Genomic DNA, 14,940 nt, shown 5'->3' with positions numbered 1-14,940 from the left:
GCTTTTTACATATTTATGTTTCATATTTACACTACTAACTCTACAAACCCATACCCATTTCAACATAATTTCCTTTGCACATTCCTATATAACAACTCTGTACATATACTATTCATCTCATCCTGTAATTCTGCGTCTTGCTGTTGTATTTCTGTATGTACTAGAAGCTTCTGGTCAGAGGCCAAATTTCTTGTGTGTGTGTGCATGTGCGTGCATGTGAGAGCACATCTGGGCAATAAAAGTGTGCTATCTGATGGTATCAGATGGTAATACCATGGTACTTTGAAAATACAATATTTTTTGTACTAATCTGTATTTACATGGTGCTTCAAAGTATTTTAAAGAATACCATGGTAATTTGATATTTTATTACCACATTCATATACAATTGAATGTACATGGTGCTTCAAAGAAATTCAAAGAATACCATGGTACTACTATGGTACTTCACTATATGACTAACTTATTCGTATACCACTGTATTAACATTGTACTCCCAGGTAATGGTACAGTACATGTCTGAAAAACATGGTAATGCCATGGAATGTGTTTTCATGTAAGCTACTAAGTCTTTTGATACTCTTTTGGGGGTAAAATCTTTACCTGCAGTGCCATTCAGGTTGTCCACATTTTGAACTTAATAAAGGCCTTCTTCATCACTGGCAAACGATCAACTGATTCCAGCATTACCTTAATTTTTTTATATTTTTCTGATTCAAAACTGGCAATAGTAAACATCGGTGTGATGTACGATGTAGTGGTGCCGCTTTTGTCAACTATATTACTATATTATATATTAAAATATTAATGGTAAAAGCATGCAGAGGTCTCCACAAATGAAGCTGCCAGACAATTTTTTTCTTGATCTGTCTACATAAAGAGGTACTTTACAAGCTTGTCTGCCAATTTGTCAGACTCTTTGATATGCTGTGCTTCTGTATCCGTTTTGCATGCACTTAGTGAATTTACTGGATCAGTGCATGGCATGTTAATTTTGGGTTGGCAGTGGTGTTAAATTTTCTGAAAGCTTGCATGTCACACGACCTTGTAGACACGCCAGTTTGAATAAACAGATTTACTTAAGCTTGTTCATGGTTTTTGTTCTAGTCTGTGTTCATTTCACCAGACACTGCCTTATGTAAGCATCATGCTCACGTTTACTGTTGAATTACATGAGCACAACTGTGCCCTCTAATAGTTGTCTTGTTGCCTTTTATTGACTTTTGTTTGCAATATATTGTAGGTCCATTTGTGTTGACCTATTCAAAGAACCTTATAAGCAATCATCTTAAATTTATTATGGGAATGTAAGCACAGAGGATGTGAGGGATAGACATACAGTCTCTTCAATTGGTTGTAGTGTTGCTTAAAATGATTTGGATCATTCCACTGAAGAAATGTTTAGAATATAATCTTTTTTTATACTTTATATAAAAATCTTTCCAAGAAATTTTGGTTGACAAAAAACTCCAAAAACAGAGTCATGGAAATAAAATGTGATCTATATATATGTTTTATACAGCTTTATACAGTGTATGCCATTACAGAGACCGTACATTTACAACTCACAGCCTCATTTTCATTCACGTCAAAAATCAAACATGGTGCCACTGTGAATAAGGTTATGATTTTTTTTTTACAATGATTTTTGGACACAGTACCAATCTTGGTAATACCAAACTTTTTCAGAGAAATCATGATATTGATACATTTGTATTATTTTAAGCACATTCGGTCTCATTGAAAAAGTTCTTACACAAATTTCCAGCCATATTCACAACAGGTGTGTACTTTTGCACTACTTTTGCATTACTTTTTTTTCACACCGCCTCTCTCACTTATGCTATGCTATGCTATGCATTCCATAAATAAGCCATGCATTGCATACAAGAGATATTACAGGTCATGCTAGCTACTTTACAACTCTTATGTCAAAACAACATACTATACAAACAGATATTTGATCTAATGTTTTTCTTTACTGTCATTGGGCCTTGTTCCTGAAGCATGAACAGAAAAAATTTGCTTGTAAATGCATTCTTACATAAATGTCCCCATTAAATTGAATGGGACAATTTAGATATGAATAATTTTAATTTCAATTTACGTACTCATTGTTCATGTTTTATTAATTATATACATATATATATATATATATATATATATATATATATATACACACACACACACACACACTGGTGGCCAAAAGTTTGGAATAATGTACAGATTTTGCTGTTTCGAAAGGAAATAGGTACTTTAATTCACTAAAGTGGCATTCAACTGATCACAAAATATAGTCAGGACATTACTGAACCAGCATCATCACTATTTGAAAAAAGTAATTTTTTATCAAATGTAGACAGGCCCCATTTCCATCAGCCATCACTCCAACACCTTATCCTTGAGAAATCATGCTAAAGTGCTAACTTGGCACTAGAAAATAACTTGCCATTATATCAAACACAGCTGAAAGCTATTTGGTTCATTAAATGAAGCTTAACATTATATTTGTGTTTGTTTTTGAGGTGCCACAGTATGCAATAGACTGGCATGTCTTAAGGTCAATATTATGTCAAAAATGCCAAAAAACAAACATCTTTCTCTAGAAACTCGTCAGTCAATCTTTTTTTTTTTTTTTTTTTTGAGGAATGAAGGCTATACAATGCTTGAAACTGCCAAAAAACTGAAGAGTTCATACAAAGGTGCATAAAGCTGCCCTCAGCTGACAAATTTATTAAATTATACCCACTCAACATCAGTTTCATGTACAACAGTAAAGATAAGATAAGGCCTTTTGGGAAGGTTTTGAGAAGAAAAAGACGCTTTTCAAATAGAAAAAAAAAGAAAATGTTAGAGTGAGTAAAGAAACACAGACATTGGACAACAGATAATTGGAAAAGCGTGTTATGGATCTTAACCCCATTGAGATTTTGTGGGATCAGCTAGACTGTAAGGTGTATGAGAAGTGTCCGACAAGACATCCTAACCTATGGAACCATGGTCCTGGAGGAACGTTGTCTCGTTTTGCTGTGTACTGTACTAACTGTATATGGTTGAAACGACAATAAAAACCACTTGACACTTGGAAAGTGCTACAGGAAGTGTGGGGTGAAATGTAACCTACTGTAAGTATCTGGACAAACTGACAGCTAGAATGCCAAGGATCTGCAAAGCTGTCATAGCTGCACGTGGAGGATTTTTTGATGAGAACTCTTTGAATTCATCTTTTCAAATTGTAATAGTAATTGTTCATGTTATTAATGACCTAACTATTCATTGTGAATAGTTAAATGCCACTTTGGTGAATAAAAGTACCACCAGAGTGTGTGTGTGTGTGTGTGTGTGTGTGTGAGCGTGTATTTATCACTTTGTGGGGACCAAATGTCCCCGTAAGGATAGTAAAACCCGAAATTTTTGACCTTGTGGGGACATTTTGTCGGTCCCCATGAGGAAAACAGCTTATAAATCATACTAAATTATGTTTTTTGAAAATGTAAAAATGCAGAAAGTTTTCTGTGAGGGTTAGGTTTAGGGGTAGGGTTAGGTTTAGGGGATAGAATATAAAGTTTGTACAGTATAAAAACCATTATGTCTATGGAAAGTCCCCATAAAACATGGAAACACAACATGTGTGTGTGTGTGTGTGTGTGTGTGTGTGTGTGTGTATATATATTATATATTAGGGATGCACCGAAATTTCGGCCACTGAAAATATTCGACCGAATATGGCATTTTATGTTTTGGCCGAAACAATACTGAAAGGCTGAAAATATGAGCTGAAAATATATGCCTCCCCACCTCTCAGTGCTCAGGTTTCACTCTTGATCGATCTAGCCATTATCACCGTGCTATCAAGCAAAGGCCGATGTCAGCTGTGTGGAAATATTTTGAAGCAGTACCGCAGCTCCCTATACATACTATGCAGTGTGCGTAGGGCACTAACTCCCTAGGGTTGCAACATCTTACACTAAGAGGGCACCAGAAAGTCCACCGGGTGCCCTTCCTCACACATTACACATTATTCAAGGACCCAAAAGCAGTTGCGGAACTCAGACGATCGCTTCACGCTCATATCATGCAAACGCGACAATCCTCTTGACTACTGGTACCTGAACAAAGATCGCTTTCCATTGCTTGCGCGGATTGCACTCAGGTATTTATCTGCCCAAGCACTAGCACCGAGAGACAGAGAGACAGTGCAGCATTTCATGTTCTTGATGAGAAGAGGAACCATCTCTCCTGCCAGAAAGCAGACCAACTTTTGTTCTTGAAGAGAAACCTGCCACTTTTACTTAAATTTGAAAGCAGTCCAATTTACAATGTGTATAGCAATTACATAAAAATGTGTTTAGCCCTGCAAAACTTTGTTCTTCACTTGAGGCTACATCTGTCGTTTGCAGTTTGAGGTTGGTTTTAGTTCTATTACTGCTGTTTTGCACAATAATTTTCAATTAAAGTGGAAATACGTTTACATAAACAGAATTGAGGCCCTCTGCCGTTCTGTGTTTTGCCTGTTGTTTTCATTAAAATTACTCTGTAGCATATTTAACTTTTTGTATTTGCAAGATGCTAGCCTAGACCTGCTAAGTTCATTACTTGACTGCTGTTTTGCATATCATAGTTTTCTAGAACGCTACATTATTTGGATAATTGGTAAAAACAAAAGCTGTTAAATTTGATTGTTAAAGAACTGAATAAAGAATAATATATTTAAAATTGTTTTAATATATTTTCTGTCCAATTTTGGTGTTACTTTCAATAAATGTGTGATAATAATATATATATATATATATTTCATTTCAGTGCATCACTAATATATATTATATAAAAAATAGAACCGGGGGAAACACATACAGACGCATTCTGGGCCATGTATTCTCCATCGCGTCCAGTCCCAGGGGGGCTGGGTGACTCAGAGAGAAGTAGAGGGGACATTGCGCTGTCTGTTAAGAGGCGAAGAGGTCCACTTCTGCCCTGTAAAATCTCACCCAGATTTGTTCCACTACCTCGGGGTGGAGTTTCCACTCCCCTGTCGGTATCTTCTGTCTGGAGAGTAAATCTTCTCCCACATTCAGGCATCCAGGTATATAAAGTGCCCTGAGGCAAGAGATAACCCATAAGTGTCTCTTCAACCGGTGGCATCACCAAATACCCCCGTGTCTCAGCACCCACGATAGTCGAATATATCAGCGTCAAGGGCACGTAGACACGGGAAGTATAGGGTTTCCTTCATGAACGAGAGAGCTCGTCATGGAGGTCATCAAAGAAGGGAAGGGACTGATGAGGCCTTCCCTTCCCCTGGCCACAAGACAGGAATCTGTCCTCCAATTTAGAGCATTTGGGGGTCTTTTGTTCACGTGGCCAGTCTAACTGTAGCCTGGCCACCGCACGAGTAATCACCTCGAGTAATTCCTCCGATGATTTACTGTCATGCCCGGAATGCTCGTAGGTGGGTAACTCGAAGGCCGCAGACTCAAGAGATTCGAGGTCCCTCTCATAAACTGAAGAGGCGCCAGAGCGTGTTTCAATATCACGGGAAGGACCAGCTGGGTCTGGGGAGAGAGCGAGCGATAGGGACGGACCCGTCTCTCGCTCCTCAGCCAGATCCATACGAGAGCCCCATGATTGAAGTGTGGGCGCCGACTCTCGGAAGTAAGCAAGACTTAGCGTGAAGCATTTTCACCGAAAGCAGATCGCAATGCTCGCAACCATCCCACCCCAACGCGAGAGCAGCATGCTTTTCCCCCAAACATACAAAGCAAAACAGATATGTGTCCCTCTCAGCCATAGAGCGTAGACAAGGGAACACACATCGCTTGCTTTGTCTTTCAGTCATTTTCTCTTTTTTTTTTTTTTTTTAAAGAAAGAAGACAAAGGTATCTATGCACTGCCTAACAAAATCTAACTCCTAGCAGGAAAGTGAAGCACACACAGAGTGATCTGAAGACAAAAGATCTGACGATGCATCTGTGACGCATCTATTCATAGCCCTGCCACAGGTGCATCCAATGATGTCACAGGCAGAGGCTATGCATTCCGGTCAATGTTCATTGACGTGTTGCGCACATATTCACAGCTGGTCACACCTAAAGCTGTTCCCAAAGCGCTTTTCAGTGCAGCATCATAAGTGTAGCTTTTTGAAAGGGAACAGTGGTTATTCTTCATTATTCATGTTGGCTGCCATGTCAATGGAAAAAAAAAATGTTATTGAGTCTTTATTATAAATTTGACATGATTGTAGACTTTCTAAATATCTGTTTGTATAGTATGTTGTTTTGACATGAGAGTTGTAAAGTAGCTAGCATGACCTGTAATATCTCTTGTATGCAATGCATGGCTTATTTATATGGAATGCATAGAATAGCATAAGAGAGAGTGGCGGTGAAAAAAAAAAAAAAAGAATGCAAAAGTAGTGTAAAGCTTTACTTTCCATAAAAAGTATGTTTTTAATGAAGTTAAGGAGTAACACAATATTCTAACAAGTTACTTTTAAAACTAATGTTACCCAACACTAATCATATTGCACTTTCAGAAATGTGAAAATTGTACAATGTTGTAACATAAATCTGCTAGATTTGTTCTGTTAACCCTGGGGGGTTTATTCGCTGCTCTCCCTGCTTTCTTCAACCGTGCATAGCTGTATGGATGTGAGGAGCTTGCCCAGAAAAGAAAAATATACCGCCAACACCAACAGATGTTCGTCTACAAGTCAATAAAAGTACTCATTCAAGTATTCAAGTTAGTATTCATTTGATGGAAGTGGTCCTGACTGAAATACTTTTTTCATGCAAATGGGTGTGACATTTGATCTTTTTTTCTCTCTGATGTGGTCCCAGTTGAAGTTTTGGTGTACATTTTTGGCATGTCACATTTATTCACAAAATTTGTATTCCTGAAGTAGTTGCAGCTGTGCTAAATAAACAAACATATTACAATAATGGGATATTTACATAATAAATCATTAAAATACAGACACAGGCATAGTGTGCATCTTATTTACAGCAGTACTTGTGTATCTAAAGCATGTAGCATATTATTTATTTTTTTTTTAACTACGTCCTAACCAGGTGTGACGCAATAAAACATCAAATGATAAAATCTCTTAGTTTTTTTCTCCTTACCAGTCACAACATCCAATTGTTTTCTTTCGTTTGGTTACTATTTCTGCAGGGTCAAGCTAGATAGCCTCACCCACAAGGAAATCTTATTGGTTCAAACTATTGTTCCATATAACTTTGCATTGAAAATCAAAAGTGTTTTAATTGAAAGTTATTGTGTCATGTTGCACAATAGTTTTTTTATTTAATGTAGATTGATAAATTGATTTACTGGAAACTAACTTACTGTACTTTGTTAGGAAGAACACAGTGTTTGATGAATTGTCAAAATGTGGGTTTATCCTTATAAATATGTCATTTAAATTTTTATGAACTCTTGAGCTTTATGTTTTATGTATTTAGTTTAAAGTGCAACACATTTAGCACACAGAACAGAAAATGCTCTGAGCAAACTATTCAGGCAAACTATTACCTTTTACCCCTGTGGCTATTTATTGCAGAATTTATTTGCACACAGTTCATCCATAGTACACTGTGCAGACTATTCCCAATTGATGCTAAACAAGCTAAACCAAAAAATTATACACTTATGTTCTTATGCAGAAGCACGTTCATTGTTTCATTTCAATAAGACTTGACTAATATTATTTTTATTTAAGTAAATTCATAATTTCATTCACCTGCCCCTGGAGGCGAGATACCTAGATAAGAGTTCTCAGTATGTCTATTGAAGGCGTAAACTTCCATGCTGTAAATACCAGCTTTATTCATTTCCATTCTGGTTCAGACTGGTCCATGCTGGTTTGCGCTGGTTTGTTTTGTGGACTAGCATTTCCATACTGTTTACCAGTTAGCTTATGGTGAAGCTAACTGACCAAGGAAGCCTTGCTTTTTAAAAAGCCTGGGGAGACACACCAGCATCCAAAACACAACATGTGAAGAACAACATATAGCCACTACATCAGTAGTAGGCATTTAACCTTGTTTAATGTTGCTAAATTGAGTGAGACTGAAGAAAGCAGTCACTTGAATGCAGATTTGCTAATAATACTGTTTATACTGCAGATAGTTAAAGGTTTGTTATTATGTGCCACAACTTGAAGTAAAAGCAGTGGCCTTTGAATTTGCCTCAGGTCTCTCAAGAGAAGACAGAAGCTATGAGCTATTTTGTGGTTTAATGAGATAAGAAAATAAAATGCTTAGGCTAAGGCTTTTCAGGTCATCTGTGCGGAATATACATAGTGCCATCAGTATCCCTCAAAGGCTGGAGTGTTTAAATGTGAAGGGAAGTAATTATAAAGCTTCAGAATGCTTAATCTTGAAGTCAGATTTATTTGATTTTTGTGAGTCGTGACAGAACAGAGAAAACTATTCTGGCTTGAGCAAATTTTTTAATAACTTGCTTTATGTTTATATATATATATATATATATATATATATGCTTGTGTAAATGACAAATATGGACTTCACTATTTTATTCTCTGTTGCTTCGCTTTATTTCCATATATTCCAGACTTGTAACTGTGTTTGTTTCCTTTTCATTATATTGCAACCTGTAGCAGAATTGAGCTTCAATAATAGTGGGGTTTCCCTTTAACTCCAGGATTCCCTCAATATAGGAACACATATATGCAAACATGAGGGAGCATCAATATTTTACAGTGGTGTTTTAAATGGGTATAGTTTATAGTGTATGTGCTTTTCCCACTGTAAACCCAGAAATGTTTTGTTGACTTGTTGTTGGGCTCCATCCTATGACATTTGTTGTTCGGTCTGTTCCACGCACATGCGCACTCTTCAAAAACCTGAAAGAACGCAGCATATGTGTTTTCATGGCCACATAAGCAGCTTTCTCCGGGAGAAACCAAGGTGTGTTAAACAGCTTTCTCTTAATCCCTTAAACGGCGTAAGAATCTGAGCAACTTTAAGAATTGCCAAATTGTCATGGCTAGATGACTGGTTCAGAGCAACTCCTAAAGGGCAGGTCTTGTGTGGTGTTCCCGGTATGCAGTGGGTAGTACCTACCAAAAGTGGTCCAAGGAAGTACAATCGGTGAACTGGCGACCGGGTCATAGGTGCCCAAGCCTCACTGATGCACGCGGGGAGCGAAGGCTAGCCCATCTGTTCCGATCCCACAGAAGAGCTCTGTAGCACAAATTGCTGAAAACTAAATGCTGGCCATGGTAGAAAGGTGTGCAGAGTGCATCACAGCTTGCTGCGTATGGGACTGCTTGGCTGCAGACAGGTCAAAGTGCCCATGCCGATCCCTGTCCATAGCCGAAAGTGCCTACAATGGGCATGTGAGCATCAGAACTGGCCCATGGAGCAATGGAAGAAGGTGGCCTGGTCTTATGAATCACATTTTCTTTTAGATCATGTGGACGGCTGGGTGCTTGTGTATCGTTTACCTGGGGAAGAGATGGCAGCAGTATGCACCATGGGAGGAAGTCAGGCCTGGCTGAGGCAGTGTGATGCTCTGGGCAATATTCTGCTGGGAAATCTTGGGTCCTTGCATTCATGAAGATGTTACTTTGACCCATACCACCTACCTAAAGATTGTTGCAGACCACGTACAGCCCTTCATATCAATGGTATTCCCTGATGGCAGTGGATTCTTTCAGCAGGATAATGCGCCCTGCCACAAAGAATTTTCAGGAATTGTTTGAGGAACATGACAAAGAGTTAAAAAGTTTTTACTTAGCCTCCAAATTCCCCAGATCTCAATCCGATTGAGCAGCTATGGGATGTGCTGGACCAACAAGTCAGATTCATGGAGGCCCCACATCGCAACTTACAGGACTTAAAGGATCTGCTGCTAATGTATTGGTGCCAGATACCATAGGACACATTCAGAGGTCTTGTGGAGTCCATGCCTTGATGGGTCATAGCTGTTTTGATGGCACAAGGGGGACCTACACAATATTAGGCAGGTGGTTTTTATGTTGTGGCTGATTGGTGTATATAAACTTGTTTTTTTAAAGAACACCCTAGTAGACACCTAGCAATGGCCTTACAACCATACAGAAAAGCCTAGTATTCTGGAGGCGACTTTGCTCAGGCAAAACCACTCACATTTTCTTCACAAAATGTAGAAATCTAGTTCATAAACATTCCTCTGGTCTTTTAAGCACAGATCTCACATCATGTTGCATAATCTTGCCTTTTGTGGATAAATACATATAAATGGTCAGTTTTTCCTGAATAAAATAATTGTTGCCTCTGATCTCAGCTTTAGTGGATTGTGTCCTAATTACGGTTTACAAAGCCAAACTCAAATAACCACACAATCACTTTTTCAACAGCTCTGGGTGTGTGGAATGGGGAAAAAATAAATATTGATGCAATCAAGAAGAACTGCCCTCTCCGACATGCAGGCGATCAAGCTGATCACTGAAATTAAAGGATCGATGTATTCTTGTCGCTCCGCCACACTTTCACCCCTCCTTTACAGTTTGCTGTTTATTTTAAAGCCTTTGCTCTTGGCTTTTTGAATGTGAATTATTTAACTCAAAGCCCCCATTGGCAAACCACAGTGAGAATACATTAGGAGGTGAGGCAGAAATTCCTCCAAGCCATAAACATGAAAAAGGACGGGCGGCAGGGTTAAGAGGCTTCCGAGTGCCCTTGGTTTTTTAAAGTCCTTGACTGTGACTAACACGGAATTGACATGTGGCTGTGGCATCTCCACCTCATAATTCTGTCGAGGCCCAGCATGACACGCTGAGTCATCTGGCAGCTAGTGCGCATCTTATGTAGTCTAAGCTTAAAGCACACATGTGAATACTGCTGTAGCCATAGTCTGTCTGGTCATTTCCAAATCAAATCCAACCAAAATTGCTCAGACAACCCATCTATTTGATAAAGGCTTTGTTATGGATCGTGGCTGTAAACATGCAGGATGAAAATGTTGAAGCTGAGGCTTGTCAAGACTGTCAGGCTGTAGCGCAACTCTTTTAGCTGTGGAAGAGCAGCATCCCCAAAGCACTTTTAAAGACTTCTGAAATTCAAGCCTACTTATTGTATCAAGAAATGTCCCCATTCTAATTGAGCACAATTCATCATATCATTTTCATTGTGTATTTCATCTCAATCTAATAACTGTCAAAACTTTTTTTTTTCTTTTGTAACCAAGACCACATGGGTGGAGAAAAATAAAAATAGCAGATAATACTATAGCCTACTTTGCATCATCCAATTAAATATTAATGGGTAAAACCAAGTCCCGACATACATTATGCTGAATATTCTGTTTAACTTGTCACAAAAAGTTCTACCTGTTCAAATGTTGAAGCCATTGCAAATGCTGTTACATGCTGTCTTTAAAGTTTAATAATACTGAACACTTATATGCTAATTTATGGGCCTTATTGAGGGTCAACGGTATATTTGATTTGATGAGAATGAAAACGAGTTGGGATGCACCAATATGAAAATTTTTGGCCGATATCGGTAACGATTTTAACAAAAACTATAGGGCGATATTTTGCAACTTACCTTATTTTGGCACCAGATCACTGTACTTACTTTGTAATTATGCTTTAAAAATGTACATAGAGGTAAATATAAAAGAAGGAAATACTATAAAGGATAGAAAAAAAATACTCAATATTATATGATGATTGATTTGAAAAGTTTATTTTTTACTTCAAAAACAGAACTCATATGTATGCTACATGTACGTACTATATATGACAGAATATTACAAATTCTTACTATGCAAATGATGGGCAATTTCAAGGATATGTTAACCACATCATGGGAAAATAAAAAGTTTAAATAAAATGGGCAAAACAAAGACTGCTAGAGGGCACTGTTTGCACACACAGCGCTGACTGAAGTGCCTTTTAAGGTTTAGTAATCATACAAGGCCATATTGTGATTTCAATTTTAAGTTAATCAATCATGCAAATCATGTATCATACCATTGTCATAGAAGTCAGTCTGCTGGTTTCAAAGTGTTTTGAATCGTTTCCCTCATTAAATAGCCTATAGGTAAATGCCATTTTTACAACTTTCATGTGATGTCCGTTTATGGTGTTTTTCTTCCACATTAACATAAATATAACATATTCTTTGGAGTGACAACGCTTGTACATACTTTGGCTATTATTATTTCTGGAGTTTTTACAAAATGTGTAACTAATTAATTATAAATCGACAATAATAATGATAATAACTGATATGCTGATGGTTTTAATTAGGTCAATATTTGGCCTATAACAATTGGCAGCTTATACATCGGTGCATCCTTAAAAACAAGGCTGTGAGGGAGTCCTAATCTGTAATTACTCTCATAAATTAGACATGATGAAATGTTCTGAAAAAACTTGCTCGTTCACTATGTTTTTGATTTACTAAAAAGAACCAGCTAAAAAGAGTAATTAGTTCGGCAGATAGCGCTGTATGTTTTGCAGTTTAGACTCATAGGAGTGAATGACCTCATAGAGGAGTCATTAATTTGGGAAATGGACTCCATTGATCATGTTGTACGTTTCCAAGAACCATCACATAAGAGCTATTCATGTGGAAATTGGACAACACTGATTGCACTGTGAGTTGTTGCATCCGCATCGCCAGAAGAACACACATTTGAGAACTAATAAAATATATATATATATATATATATATATATATATTTTTTTAACCGGTTCTGAATATGAAGCATTTGTTGGTTCCCAACCCTAGGTATCCATCAGGATTTTATTGGATCATGAAAGGAGGCTATGATTGTATTGGCCATTATCATTTTTCTCCACCCATTGAGCCTTGGTTCCATCAGAAAGACAAAAAAAACAAAGGCAGAGTAAGTTTTTACATTGTGATAAAGATTTGTTGCTTTATTTTTCTGAGATTATGCACGATGCATCATATGCTAAAGTCCCTCTGTGAAGTCTACAGCTGTTTCGGATCTTTTTGTAGGTTATTGAGAAGCTTGACTTTGGCAGTGTGCATAAATATGATAAAAGCAGGTAGAATGTATGACTTAAGACATTAAAAGATCTTCATGATTTTATTTGAATGCCATTTTGGCACATGGGACCAGTCCTCTCTCACTTGGCACCAGAGCTAATGTGCTCTGACTAAACGTGGTGGGTGAGGAGAAACAAAGAGTTTCTCTCCAGTCTTTTGGCAGAGCTCCATTCTCTCTGTGATTAAATGAGTAGACCTTTGACCTTCACCTCAGGAAAGAGCTGGTAAAGCACATGGTGGTAATGTTTTAGTGGGAAGAGCTAGCTCTCATGGCTTTTCAATTATGAATGATCTTTATGGTTGTCCTTGTGCAAATTATTTTCTCCGAGTCAGATTCACTCTCTCTGATTGCTATTCTGGAATGGAAATCTATCCATTGGAATGGATTATCAACACACAGAAGGAGAGATGAGGCGAGGAGGAAAAGGAACGCGAAGACCCTGCAGATAAGATAATGTATGGATCCCTCTGCTGTCCATTCTCATGGGTAAATCGATTGCAAATCGATTTAGACTCAAAGAAGGATAAATGGTTCTTAAGGCATTGTCAACAGACTCCATGAAGTTCATTTTCACTGTATTGATCATTTACTTCACATTCTGTCACTTTACTCACCAACCTGTCTCATGTTTTATGTGTTAGATTAGTTTATGTTTAGAATAGCAATAAAGATGTCTGTATTCAAAGATAATTTGACTGTGGTATATTTTGATAAATAATCTCATCCCTGTTTTTAAAAGATTTAGTTTCAAAGCTATACCTAAATATGTGTGATATTATTTTCAGTAAGCCATGAGAATAATATTACTCCAATAAGATAATTAATCATAATTCCCTTATTAAAGCTAATTCCTTACTATTGAAATTGTGAGCGGATAAAACAAAACATTGTATTAAGATTTAAATGGTGGAGAATTTTATTCAGACAAATTATCTAGTTATTTGTCATTTATCTAATTTATAATGGTTGTCAAACATGACTAATTCCATTATAAATGTATTTACATAATAATGTAGAATAAGGACAGTTTCATTTAATTGCTAGCTCACACATACTGTTCCTACATATAATGGTGGAGAATTGCGGCACTTTAATCCATACCGTGTACATCTACATAAACCAAATTTGCTACATATAATGGTGGAGGTACATGGGCAAATTAACCCAAACCAAATTTTCTACAGAAACCAATATATTTTTGGTTGAAATAGTCCCAATTTAAAGGCTATATTATAAAACTAAATATGCACATTCTGAAGGAAATAACAGTGCTTGAAGGGCAGCAAATAAAAGTTTAAAGGATAATGCAAGGTTAGGTTTAAGGCTTTGGTTCTTTATAAATGAAACATTGTATCAAAAATAGTAATGTGCCTGAAGCAGAATACCGAATTTGGAAAGGCACAAAAATTTATTAAAAACGGATAACGGATTCATCCGAACAATAATAATACAAAAATATATGATTTTAACTGCACAAGGGTAAAGCAACATTTTAAAAAACATATCCAAAATTACAACTAATTTATGAATCTGTGCAGCCAATATTAATAAAGAGTAAAACTTATGAACGAAAATGCACACAGTGATGTCAGATTGGATGGATGTGGTTTCGACTCCCTTTACGGTCTCTGATAATTGTGCATGTCTGGAGCTTGTCAAGTGTAATATTAACTAAGATGCGACATCATGTACACTTTTTTCTTCTTGAAATGTCTATGTTAATATATCACACGATTCACACCGGATTTACATGTATTAATTTATAGCCTAAACCTGAGCACGATGTTAAATTCATGAAGTGATGATTTCCCATCAGAGCTCGTCTATCCATTGATCCCATGTATATCCACATCAGTGTTCTTGAGCTCTGGAATGGTGCTATATAAATTAATTATTATTATTTGTATTATT

General features: G+C 37.1%; 1 protein-coding gene across 3 annotated transcripts in view; it reads right to left on the bottom strand.

The window, feature by feature from the left end:
- The window catches only part of LOC127643737 (catenin alpha-2-like), a 661,581-nt gene that overhangs the window by 563,538 nt on the left and 83,103 nt on the right, over positions 1–14,940 (bottom strand). The gene's annotated exons all lie outside the window — the stretch shown is intronic.

Source organism: Xyrauchen texanus, chromosome 5 (genome assembly GCF_025860055.1).
Source record: "Xyrauchen texanus isolate HMW12.3.18 chromosome 5, RBS_HiC_50CHRs, whole genome shotgun sequence".
NCBI lineage: Eukaryota > Metazoa > Chordata > Actinopteri > Cypriniformes > Catostomidae > Xyrauchen > Xyrauchen texanus.
This window is presented reverse-complemented; position numbering and strand designations above follow the sequence as displayed.